This window comes from Leuresthes tenuis, unplaced genomic scaffold (assembly GCF_036924035.1).
Source record: "Leuresthes tenuis unplaced genomic scaffold, fLeuTen1.0.hap1 SCAF_21, whole genome shotgun sequence".
Taxonomy (NCBI): Eukaryota; Metazoa; Chordata; class Actinopteri; order Atheriniformes; family Atherinopsidae; genus Leuresthes; species Leuresthes tenuis.
Genome location: NW_027325375.1, coordinates 11890997 through 11904707, shown reverse-complemented (window position 1 = coordinate 11904707; position 13711 = coordinate 11890997). Strand labels below are relative to the sequence as shown.

The following is a 13711-nucleotide window of genomic DNA, read 5'->3' as shown; positions in this document are numbered from 1 at the left end:
CGAAGACCTCTCCTCCCGCTTTTGTTAATATATAGTCGGGCATTCGAACCTTTTCTTACCCGCTTTTTACAAATTATAGTCGAACATTCACACCTACTTGCAGCTGAATACTTCCGCTCCACCTTTTAGGTATGTATGGTTGGCATTTGCACCTCTTTTTATACTGATTGCTGAAGATTAAGTTGTACTTTCTCAAACTACAACATTTTTTTATTTGTTGAAACTTGATTTGAAGTGTTATCCACTTCAGGACAAACAGTTTTAAGTCAGGCTGATAGAAGGAATTAATTTTATAGCAAAATCTGTACTTCGTCATATGTCGAGAGATGCTTATTGCTGAAGAAGTTCTTTCTCATTCTACAAAGTACAACGTTGTTTATCGTTGAAACTTGATTAGACATGAATAAATATGAAGGACAAAGCAGTCTTAACTTGGTTTGAGTTAAGGAATTCGTTTTATAGGAGAATCCGAATTCGTGCATAACTCATAAAATAGAGCTTATTTTCGGATTCCTGAAGAATGATTCTGGTTCTTTCTCATAATACAAAGTTTGTTGTTTATTGTTGAAACTTCATCAGAAGTGAAGAAATAAATGAATGCCTATCAACAAATTGACCTTCTGTTGACCTTCGGGGAGGTGAGTATCTTCACTAGACTCACCTGTCTGCTCTTCCTCCTCATTTAGCGTAGCTCCACCCTCTGCCTGTGAATTCTCACAGACTTCAACACTGAGTGGTGAGGCCTCTACAGGCCCCTCCCCTTTTTGCTCCTCACTTCCAATCCAAGCTTTTGGCGGGAAGTTTGAATTTATTGGGTCAACCTCTTCACTTTGTTCACCAACTGCCACCTTTGGTCCTTCTCTTTGTTGGCTTGACTGTGGCTTTACCGTCTTTAATTTGTTGGCAAAAGATTTAGGGCAATCTCTGAAGAGGTGATTTAATTCTCCACAGAGATTACATTTCCTGCCATTTGGACACTCTCCAAAACTTTGCCCAATTTCTCTGCTCTTCCCACATAACACCTTGGTACAAGCCTCAACCAGGTGCCCATGCTCACCACACTTGCGGCAGAACTTGGGCTGCCCCTGGTAGTGGATGTAACCTCGGTTTTCAAGGTGGCCAGAGTGTCGCCCACCCGCTGCACTGAGCACTCTTCAGCCCTTTTAAATGGTATAACTTTGCATTCCCGCACGCTCCAGCAAGCACCATTCAAGCAACAACTTTGCACTCCAGCTTCGAACATCGGCACAGTCGCATCAAGTAAGGCGACTCTACTCAGAGAAGTCACTCTGCACAGTAAGAAGATTTCTTTTGCACAGACAGAAAGGGCTTCACCCGCAAAGGTAAAGCCTGCCAAAAATAGAAACAACTCATTAGTGCTGCTCAACATTGTACTTTGCAGTAAAAGAAAGAGCAAATCTAAAGATTCAGGAATCCGAGAATAAGCTTAGTTCTTCACGATTTCGGATTTTGCTATAAAATGAATTCCTTCACTCAAACTAAATTAAAACTGCTAAACCGCTAATCTGTTACATACAAGGCAGATGTCAAATTCACCGAAATAGGATCTAAGGGTATTTGGCCAATCGAGCTGTAGCAGCTTCGGTAAAAGAGTATAAGTTGAAGAGTTTGTGAATAAAGGTGTGCGCACACATAGTGTGCTGTACGAAAATAGGCAGGGAGCAATGCCGGCTGGGGTATATGTTCTTGTATGTTGTCTGACTGTTTGATTTGAATGTGTTGTGTAAGTGTCCTGTTAAATGTTACATGTTTGGGCTTTGACACGCTTCACTGTGGTTGTTAACTGTGTGGTGTGTCCTGAAATGTTATATTTTTGGGCTGTGTGACATGCTTAATGCTTGTCAGTAGCTACCCACTTATTCATATATAGCAACTGACAACATAAGAAGTCCGGACATACTTTGATAGTAGTTGTAGAAGTATCCTTATTGATAATAGATCACTAATTCATAGTGATAGAACAGTAGATGAACAGGTGCTTGCACATGTCTCACGAAAATAAAATGGGTGTATCATTGCTGATGGCAGAGCAATACTGCCAAACTTATGAGTTCTTGTGGCAAACTTGATTCAGTGTCTTGACGTGTATACGCTGTTTCGCTGACTTGATTGTCACAAGAAACAAAGTGTGTTTGATAAGATCCGACCATTTTATTACGGGAGGATCAGTATGTATGGATTCTGATGTGACTGATAAACCCATTCGTATCTTAAGCATAATCTAATACGTGAGACAACGCCCTGGCAAACAATCAAAAAAAAAAAGAGAGAGAGCGGTTTTGTGTCCCCACAGTCCATAATGTAGAAAAGAGAGAAAAAAGCCTTTCTGATTTGGTGTGTGTGCTCATAGTGCAGAGTGTAGAGAAAAGAAAGCCGTTTTGGTGTCACGGGTGTTGTGACTTACACACACACATTTCTAAATTGAGAAAGGAAATTATTTTAGAGGAAGCACTAGAGTTTAGATCCCACATTTGTTGATAGGCATTCATTTATTTCTTCACTTCTGATGAAGTTTCAACAATAAACAACAAACTTTGTATTATGAGAAAGAACCAGAATCATTCTTCAGGAATCCGAAAACTGTTTGTCCTCCTTATTTATCCACTTCAAATCAAGTTTCAACAAATAAAAAAATGTTGTAGTTTGAGAAAGTACAACTTAATCTTCAGCAATCAGTATAAAAAGAGGTGCAAATGCCAACCATACATACCTAAAAGGTGGAGCAGAAGTATTCAGCTGCAAGTAGGTGTGAATGTTCGACTATAATTTGTAAAAAGCGGGTAAGAAAAGGTTCGAATGCCCGACTATATATTAACAAAAGCGGGAGGAGAGGTCTTCGGATGAGAGTGGGTGAGAATTTCCAACCATAATCTATAAAATACGGTGAAAAAAAATATGTGAATGCCTCATAGAACACTAAAAGCGGAAGTGTTCGGCTGCAAGAAGGTGTGAATGTCCGACTATATTTGGTGAAAAGCAGGTGAAGCAAGGTCTGAATGCCCAACCTTACATCATCAAAAGCGAGATCAGAGGTGTTTGGCTGCAAGAAGGCCATAGTTTGCCAAAAGCGGGTAAGGTGCGAATGTCCGACTAAATATCAACAAAATTTTGGGCGGAGGTCTTCGGATGCAAGTGGGTGTGAATATCCCACCATACAAGTATGGTGGAGAGGAAGCTGTGAATAGCCGACCATACTTGGTAAAAAGCGGGTAAGAAAAGGTTAAAATACCCGACTGTACACAATCAATAGCGGGAGCGGATGTGTTCGGCTACAAGAAGATGTGAAAGTCCGACCATGGTTTGTAAAAAGCAGGTAAGAAAAGGTGCGAATGTCCGACAATGTATGATCAAAAGAGAGAGCGGAGGTTTTCGGATACAAGAAGGTTTGAATGTCCCACCATAGTTTGTAAAAAGCGGGTAAGAAAAGGTTCGAATGCCCGACTATACACCATCAAAAGCGGGAGCAGAGGTGTTCCGCTGTAAGACGGTGTGAATGTCCGACCATAGTTGGTAAAAAGCGGGTAAGAAAAGGTTAAAATACCCGACTGTACACAATCAATAGCGGGAGCGGAGTTGTTCGGCTACAAGAAGGTGTGAAAGTCCAACCATGGTTTGTAAAAACCGGGAAGAAAAGGCTCGAAAGCCCGACTATACACCATCAAAAAGAAGGTTTGAATGTCCATCAATAATTGCTTTAAAACAAGAAAGTAAATTTTCGAATATCAAACCGCACATGATCATAAGCGGGAGAGGAGGTGTTCGGCTGCAAGAAGGTGTGAATGTCCACCCATAATTCATGAAAAATGGGTAAAAAAAAAGTTGCGAATGCCTAACAATACATTATCAAAAGCAGGTGTGAATGTCAGATCATAATTTGTAAAAAGCTGATGAGAAAGGGTGAGAATGCCCGACTATACACCATCAAATGCGGGAGCGGAGTTGTTCGGCTCTGAGTAGGTGTGAATGTCCGACCATAATTGCTGAAGAATGTGTTAGAAAAGGTAAGAATGCTGGACCATACATCATCAAAAGCGGGAGAGGTGGTGTTCGGCTGCAAAAAGGTGTGACTGTTCGACTAAAGTTTGTAAAAAGAGAGTAAGACAAGGTGCGAATGCCTGACAGTGTATGATCAAAAGCGGGAGCGGGGGTTTTCAGCTGCAAGAAGGTCTACATGTCCATCAATAATTGCTAGAAAACATGAAAGAAACTTTTCGAAAATCAAACCGCACATGATCATAAGTGGGATAGGAGGTGTTCAGCTGCAAGGTGTGAATGTCCACCCATAATTCCTGAAAAATGGGCAAAAAAAAGGTGTGAATGCCCAACCATACATCATCAAAAGCAGGAGTGGAAGTGTTCGGCTACAAGAAGGTGTGAACGTCCAACCAAAATATGTAAAAAGAAGTTAAGAAAAGGTTCGAATATCCAACCATACATAATCAAAAGCGGGAGCAGAGCTGTTCGACTGCAAGTAGGTGTGAATGTCAGATCATAATTTGCAAAAAGCTGATGAGAAAGGGTGAGAATGCCCGACTATACATCATCAAATGCGGGAGCGGAGTTGTTCGGCTGTGAGTAGGTGTGAATCTCTGACCATAATTGCTGAAAAATGTGTTAGAAAAGGTAAGAATGCCGGTCCATACATCATCAAAAGCGAGAGAGGTTGTGTTCGGCTGCAAGTAGGTGTGAATGTCCAGCCATAATTACTCACAAACGGGTAAGAAAAGGTAGTATTGCCAGACCATATATGATCAAAACAGGGAGCGGAGGTGGTTCAGCTGCAAGAAGGTTTGAATGTCCGACTAAAGTTCAAATATATTAACAAAAGCGGGAGGAGAGGTCTTCGGATGAGAGTGGTTGAAAATTTCCGACCATAATGTATAAAATGCGGTGAAAAAAAGGTGTGATAGAACACTAAAAGGTGGAGCGGAAGTGTTCGGCTGCAAGAAGGTGTGAATGTCCGACTATATTTGGTGAAAAGCAGGTGAAGCAAGGTCTGAATGCCCAACCTTACATCATCAAAAGCGAGATCAGAGGTGTTTGGCTGCAAGAAGGCCATAGTTTGCCAAAAGCGGGTAAGGTGCGAATGTCCGACTAAATATCAACAAAATTTTGGGCGGAGGTCTTCGGATGCAAGTGGGTGTGAATATCCCACCATACAAGTATGGTGGAGAGGAAGCTGTGAATAGCCGACCATAGTTTGGAAAAAGCGGGTAAGAAAAGGTTTGAATGCCCGAACATACACCATCAAAAGAGGGAGCGGAGGTGTTCCGCTGTACGAAGGTGTGAATGTCCAACCATACTTGGTAAAAAGCGGGTAAGAAAAGGTTAATATACCCGACTGTACACAATCAATAGCGGGAGCGGATGTGTTCGGCTACAAGAAGGTGTGACAGTCCGACCATGGTTTGTAAAAAGCGGGTAAGAAAAGGTGCGAATGTCCGACAATGTATGATCAAAAGAGAGAGCGGAGGTTTTCGGATACACGAAAGTTTGAATGTCCTACCATAGTTTGTAAATAGCGGGTAAGAAAAGGTTCGAATGCCCGACTATACACCATAAAAAGCGGGAGCGGAGGTGTTCCGCTGTAAGATGGTGTGAATGTCCGACCATAGTTGGTAAAAAGCGGGTAAGAAAAGGTTAAAATACCTGACTGTACAAAATCAATAGTGGGAGCGGAGTTGTTCGGCTACAAGAAGGTGTGAAAGTCCGACCATGGTTTGTAAAAAGCAGTAAAGAAAAGGTTCGAATATCCAACCAAACATAATATAAGCGGGAGCAGAGCTGTTCGACTGCAAGTAGGTGTGAAAGTCCAGCCATAATTACTCACAAACGGGGGAAGAAAAGGTAGTATTGCCAGACCATACATGATCAAAACAGGGAGCGGAGGTTCAGCTGCAAGGTGTGAATGTCTGACTATAGTTTGTAAAAAGCGGGTAAGACAAGGTGCGAATGCCCGACAATGTATGATCAAAAGAGAGAGCGGAGGTGTTCGGCTGCAAGGTCTGAATGTCCAACCATAATTTGTAAAAACCGGTTAAGAAAAGGCTTGAAAGCCCGACTATACATCATCAAAAGCGGGAGCGGAGGTGTTCAGCTGTAAGAAGGTGTGAATGTTCTACTAAAGTTTGTAAAAAGCTGGTAAGACAAGGAGCGATGTCCCGACATTGTATGATCAAAAGCGGGAGCGGAGGTGTCCAGCTGTGAGTAGGTGTGAATGTCCGACCATAATTGCTGAAAAATGTGTTAGAAAAGGTAAGAATACTGAACCATACATCATCAAAAGCGGTAGAGGTGGTGTTCGGCTGCAAGAAGGTGTGAAAGTCCGACAATGGTTTGTAAAAAGCGGGTAATAAAATGTTCGAATGCCCGAATATACATCATCAAAAGCGGAAGCGGAGGTGTTCGGATGCAAGAAGGTGTGAACGTCCGACCAAAGTTTGTAAAAAGCAGTGAAAAGCGAGAAAAAGCTTTTCGTGAGTTCTGCATGATTTGGGATTTTGCTTATAAAATGCATTACTTCACTCAAACTATGTTAAAACTGATTTGTCCTTCATATTTACCATGTCTACAAAGATTTAAACAAAAAAACAACGTTGTACTTTGGAGTAAAAGAAAGAGCAAATCTAAAGTTTCAGGAATCCGAGTATAAGCCTGCTTTCATGAGTTCTGCACGATTTCGGATTTTGCTATAAAATGAATTGCTTTGCTCAAACCAAGTTAAAACTGCTTTGTCCTTCCATATTCATCAATGTCTAGATCGACTTCAACAAAGAAAAACATTGGACTTTGCAGTAGAAGAAGTTGAAATCCATCTACACATTGATAAATATGAAGGACAAAGCAGTTCCCACTTGCCCATAAGAAAATAAGCTTATTCTCGGATTCCTGATCAGTTCAGGAAACTTCAGTTTTGCTCTTTCTTCTACTGCAAAATACAATGTTTTTCTTTGTTGAAGTCGATCTAGACATTGATAAATATGAATGAAATTGGCTTGATTGGCTCTTTCTTTTACTGCAAAGTACAACGTTGTTTTTTTTGTTTAAATCTATCGAGACATTGATAAATATGAAGGTAAAAGCCGTTTTAACATAGTTTGAGTGAAGGAATTGATTTTATAGATAAAATCCCAAATCATGCAGAACTCCTCAAAAGGGGCGTATGGCTTAATCACAAGTGTGGTTCTTTCTCATTCAGGGTAGTATGAGGAAGTTTATGCTTGAAATATATGTAGAAATGGGTACATATGAAGGACAAAGCAGTGTTAACTTAGTTTGAGTGAAGGAATTCATTTTATACATAAAATCCCAAATCATGCAGAACGTATGAAAAGAAGCTTATTCTCGGATTCCTGATCCTTCAGTTTTGCTCTTTCTTCTACTGCAAAATACAATGTTGTTCTTTGTTGAAGTCGATCTAGACATTGATAAATATGAAGGAAAAAGCATTTTTAACTTGGTTTGAGTGAATGAATTCATTTTATACATAAAATCCGAAATCGTGCAGAACTCATGAAAATAAGCTTATTCTCGGATTCCTAAAACTTTTGATTTGCTCTTTCTTTTATTGCAAAGTACAACGTTGTTTTTTTGTTTAAATCTATCGAGACATTGATAAATATGAAGGTAAAAGCCGTTTTAACATAGTTTGAGTGAAGGAATTGATTTTATAGATAAAATCCCAAATCATGCAGAACTCCTCAAAAGGGGCGTATGGCTTAATCACAAGTGTGGCTCTTTCTCATTCAGGGTAGTATGAGGAAGTTTATGCTTGAAATATATGTAGAAATGGGTACATATGAAGGACAAAGCAGTGTTAACTTAGTTTGAGTGAAGGAATTCATTTTATACATAAAATCCCAAATCATGCAGAACGTATGAAAAGAAGCTTATTCTCGGATTCCTGATCCTTCAGTTTTGCTCTTTCTTCTACTGCAAAATACAATGTTGTTCTTTGTTGAAGTCGATCTAGACATTGATAAATATGAAGGAAAAAGCAGTTTTAACTTGGTTTGAGTGAATGAATTCATTTTATACATAAAATCCGAAATCGTGCAGAACTCATGAAAATAAGCTTATTCTCGGATTCCTAAAACTTTTGATTTGCTCTTTCTTTTATTGCAAAGTACAACGTTGTTTTTTTGTTTAAATCTATGGAGACATTGATAAATATGAAGGTAAAAGCCGTTTTAACATAGTTTGAGTGAAGGAATTAATTTTATAGATAAAATCCCAAATCATGCAGAACTCCTCAAAAGGGAGGTATGGCTTAATCATAAGTGTGGCTCTTTCTCATTCAGGGTAATATGAGGAAGTTTATGCTTGAAATATATGTAGAAATGGGTACATATGAAGGACAAAGCAGTGTTAACTTAGTTTGAGTGAAGGAATTCATTTTATACATAAAATCCCAAATCATGCAGAACGTATGAAAAGAAGCTTATTCTCGGATTCCTGATCCTTCAGTTTTGCTCTTTCTTCTACTGCAAAATACAATGTTGTTCTTTTTTGAAGTCGATCTAGACATTGATAAATATGAAGGAAAAAGCAGTTTTAACTTGGTTTGAGTGAAGGAATTCATTTTATACATAAAATCCGAAATCGTGCAGAACTCATGAAAATAAGCTTATTCTCGGATTCCTAAAACTTTTGATTTGCACTTTCTTTTACTGCAAAGTACAACGTTGTTTTTTGTTGAAATCTATCTAGACATTGATACATACGAGCCGAAACTCTGCTGCCGCTTTTGATAATTTATGGTTGGGCATTCTTACCTTTTCTTACCCGCTTTTTACAAATTATGATCTTACATTCACACCTACCTGCAGTCGAACACCTTCTCATCCACTTATGATCATGTGCGGTTGGGCTTTCGCACCTTTTCTTACCCATTTTTCAGTAATTATGGGTGGATATTCAGACCTTCTTGCAGCCGAAAACCTCCGCTCCTCTTTTGATCATACATTGTCGGGCATTCACACCTTGTCTTACCCGCTTTTTACAAACTTTAGTCGGACATTCAAACCTTCTTGCAGCTGAATCACCTCCGCTCCCTGTTTTGATCATATATGGTCTGGCAATAGTACCTTTTCTTACCCGTTTGTGAGTAATTATGGCTGGACATTCACACCTACTTGCAGCCGAACACAACCTCTCCCGCTTTTGATGATATATGGTCCGGCCTTCTTACCTTTTCTAACACATTTTTCAGCAATTATGGTCGGACATTCACACCTACTCACAGACGAACACCTCCGCTCCCACATTTGATAGTGTATAGTCGGGCATTCTCACCCTTTCTCAACAGCTTTTTGCAAATTATGATCTGATATTCACACCTACTTGCAGTCGAACAGCTCTGCTCCCGCTTTTGATTATGTTTGGTTGGATATTCGAACATTTTCTTAACTGCTTTTTACAAACTTTGGTCGGACGTTCACACCGTCTTGCAGCCGAACACCTCCGCTTCCGCTTTTGATGGTATATAGTCGGGCATTCGAGCCTTTTCTTACCCGCCTATTACTTACTATTGTTGGACATTCAAACCTTCTTGTAGCCGAACACATCCGCTCCTGCTTTTGATTATGTATGATTTGGCATTCGCACCTTTTCTTACCCATTTTTCAGTAATTTTTGGTCGGACATTCAGACCTTCTTGCACCTGAACACCTCTGCTCCCGCTTTTGATGGTGTATAGTCGGGCTTTCGAACCTTTTCTTCCCCGATTTTTACAAATTGTGGTTGGACATTCAGACCTTGCAGCCGAAAACCTCCGCTCCCTCTTTTGATCATACATTGTCGGGCATTCGCCCCTTGTCTTACACGGTTTTTACAAACTTTAGTCAGACGTTCACACCTTCTTGCAGCCGAACACCCCCGCTTCCGCTTTTGATGGTATATATTCGGGTATTCGAACCTTCTCTTACCCGCTTTTTACAAACCATGGTTGGACTTTCATACCTTCTTGTAGCTGAACAACTCCACTCCTGCTTTTGATGATTTATGGTTCGACATTCGCATCTTTTCCTACCCATTTTTCAGTAATTATGGGTGGATATTCACACCTTCTTGCAGCTGAACACCTCCTCTCCCGCTAATGATCATGTAAGGTTTGATATTCGAAAATTTTCTTTCATGTTTTAAAGCAATTATTAATGGACATTCACACCTACTTGCAGCCGAACACCACCTCTCCCGCTTTTGATGATGTATGGACCGGCATTCTTACCTTTTCTAACACATTTTTCAGCAATTATGGTTGGAGAATCACACCTACTCACAGCCGAACAACTCCGCTACCGCATTTGATGGTGTATATTCGGGCATACGAACCTGTTCTTACCCGCTTTTTACAAACCATGGTCGGACTTTCACACCTTCTTGTAGCTGAACAACTCCGCTCCCTCTTTTGATTGTGTACAGTCGGGCATACAAACCTGTTCTTACCCGCTTTTTACAAACTATGGTCGGACATTCAAACCTTCTTGTAGCCGAACACATCCACTCCTGCTTTTGATGATGTATGGTTGGGCATTCGCACCTTTTCTTACCCATTTTTCAGTAATTATGGGTGGATATTCACACCTTCTTGCAGCGGAACACCTCCTCTCCCGCTTATGATTATGTGCGGTTTGATATTCGAAAATTTTCTTTCATGTTTTATAGCAATTATTGATGGACATTCATACCTTCTTGAAGCCGAACACATCCACTCCTGCTTTTGATGATGTATGGTTGGGCATTCGAACCTACTTGTTGCCCGTTTTTCATTAATTATGGGTGGACATTCACACCTTGTCGCAGCCAAACACCTCCGCTCCCTGTTTTGATCATGTATGTTTTGACATTCGCACCTTTTCTCACCTGCTTTTTACTATTGTCGGCCAATCACAGCTTCCTCTCCACCATACTTGTATGGTAGGAAATTCTCACCCACTCTCATCCGAAGACCTCTCCTCCCGCTTTTGTTAATATTTAGTCGGGCATTCGAACCTTTTCTTACCCACTTTTTACAAATTATGGTCGAACATTCACACCTACTTGCAGCTGAATACTTCCGCTCCACCTTTTAGTGATGTATGGTTGGCATTTGCACCTTTTGTTACCCTCTTTTTATACTTATTGCTGAAGATTAAGTCGTTTTATAGGAGAATCCGAATTCGTGCTTATTTTCGGATTCCTGAAGAATGAGTCTGGTTCTTTCTCATAATACAAAGTTTGTTGTTTATTGTTGAAACTTCATCAGAAGTGAAGAAATAAATGAATGCCTATCAACAAATGTGGGATCTAAACTCTACTGCTTCCTCTAAAATAATTTCTTTTCTCAATTCAGAAATGTGTGTGTGTAAGTCACAACACCCGTGACACCAAAACGGCTTTCTTTTCTCTCTTTTCTCTACACTCTGCACTATGAGCACACACACCAAATCAGAAAGGCTTTTTTCTCTCTTTTCTACATTATGGACTGTGGGGACACAAAACCGCTCTCTCTTTTTTTTTTTGATTGTTTGCCAGGGCGTTGTCTCACGTATTAGATTATGCTTAAGATACGAATGGGTTTATCAGTCACATCAGAATCCATACATACTGATCCTCCCGTAATAAAATGGTCGGATCTTATCAAACACACTTTGTTTCTTGTGACAATCAAGTCAGCGAAACAGCGTATACACGTCAAGACACTGAATCAAGTTTGCCACAAGAACTCATAAGTTTGGCAGTATTGCTCTGCCGTCAGCAATCATACACCCATTTTATTTTCGTGAGACGTGCAGGCACCTGTTCATCTACTGTTCTATCACTATGAATTAGTTTATCTATTATCAATAAGGATACTTCTACAACTACTATCAAAGTATGTCCAGACTTCTTATGTTGTCAGTTGCTATATATGAATAAGTGGGTAGCTACTGACAAGCATTAAGCATGTCACACAGCCCAAACATATAACATTTCAGGACACACCACACAGTTAACAACCACAGTGAAGCGTGTCAAAGCCCAAACATTCAACAGGACACTTACACAACACATTCAAATCAAACAGTCAGACAACATACAAGAACATATACCCCAGCCGGCATTGCTCCCTGCCTATTTTCCTACAGCTCACTATGTGTGCGCACACCTTTATTCACAAACTCTTCAACTTATACTCTTTTACCGAAGCTGCTACAGCTCGATTGGCCAAATACCGAATAATCCTAATTCGGTGAATTTGACATCTGCCTTACATGTAACAGATTAGCGGTTTAGCAGTTTTAATTTAGTTTGAGTGAAGGAATTCATTTTATAGCAAAATCCGAAATCGTGAAGAACTCATGAAAGTAAGCTTATTCTCGGATTCCTGAAACTTTAGATTTGCTATTTCTTTTACTGCAAAGTACAACGTTGGTTTTTTTGTTTAAATCTTTCAAGACATGGTAAATATGAAGGACAAAGCAGTTTTAACATAGTTTGAGTGAAGGAATTCATTTTATTGATAAAATCCCAAGAGTCTGCTGAGAAAAGAGAGTGAATGCGAAGTGGACTTTAACACGGCTCTGGGAGCGAGCCGAGTGCGGGCTAACCGGGAGAATTGCTTGAAAGAAACGCGACACCGAATGAGCGGTCAGAACAAAGCCTCAATACGGTTTTCCCGTGGTGTTTTTGTTGCTGCCTTGTCTTTTGCACAGAGTAAAAGACAAGGCAGCCATCGAATAGGGCCCGATTGTTCCTACTTGGTCAGCCGAGGAGCAGGGGGGGGGGGGGGGGGGGGGGGATGGGGGGCAAGCGTCTCAACCAAGCAAAGCTCACCATGGGGAAGGTGGCTATACCAACTAGCCTGATGCCCTGCTCCCGCAGTGACGGATAATCGTACTCTGGTTTCTCTTCATAACGTACAAGTCTTTCGCCTTTTACTAAAGACTTCTGTGGAGAGCAGCACTAATGAGTTGTTTCTATTTTTGGCAGGCTTTACCTTTGCGGGTGAAGCCCTTTCTGTCTGTGCAAAAGAAATCTTCTTACTGTGCAGAGTGACTTCTCTGAGTAGAGTCGCCTTACTTGTTGCGACTGTGCCGATGTTCGAAGCTGGATTGCAAAGTTGTTGCTTGAATGGTGCTTGCTGGAGCGTGCGGGAGTGCAAAGTTATACCATTTAAAAGGGCTGAAGAGTGCTCAGTGCAGCAGGTGGGCGGAGGTGCAAAGTGACACTCTGGCCACCTATGGCCATAAAAAGAACAGGGGTGTTAGCGGACAAGTGCGCATTGTGCCAGGAAGGGCCCTCGGACGTTAACCAGTGGACAGTTGTCGCTTCTCGGCCTTTTGGCTAAGATCAAGTGTAGTATCTGTTCTTATCAGTTTAATATCTGATATGTCCTCTATACGAGGACTAGATATTAAATGGATTTTTAGCAATAGGAGTTGAAAAAGTAGCCTGCTCCGTTCACTCCAAGCATTGACCCCGTACTGCAGTGCCGCTGGGAACGGTGCGCTCTTCTCTACTCTTGTGAAAAAGCAAACAGCGGTGCAGGATGCAAGTTTCAGGGAGCCCAAGATGAAACTTTCTTTTAGTCTGCTGAGAAAAGAGAGTGAATGCGAAGTAGACTTTAACACGGCTCTGGGAGCGAGCCGAGTGCGGGCTAACCGGGAGAATTGCTTGAAAGAAACGCCATACCAAATGAGCGGTCAGAACAAAGCCTCAATACGGTGTT

General features: G+C 40.9%; 2 non-coding genes across 2 annotated transcripts; both read left to right on the top strand.

The window, feature by feature from the left end:
- The first annotated feature begins 12876 nt into the window (after positions 1-12876).
- LOC140280579 (U5 spliceosomal RNA) lies at positions 12877-12990 on the top strand. The gene has a single exon (XR_011909521.1). It is a non-coding gene; the product is annotated as a U5 spliceosomal RNA (small nuclear RNA).
- A 316-nt stretch (positions 12991-13306) lies between these two features.
- Positions 13307-13497, top strand: LOC140280691 (U2 spliceosomal RNA). Its single transcript, XR_011909624.1, has one exon. It is a non-coding gene; the product is annotated as a U2 spliceosomal RNA (small nuclear RNA).
- The last annotated feature ends 214 nt before the right edge of the window (positions 13498-13711 follow it).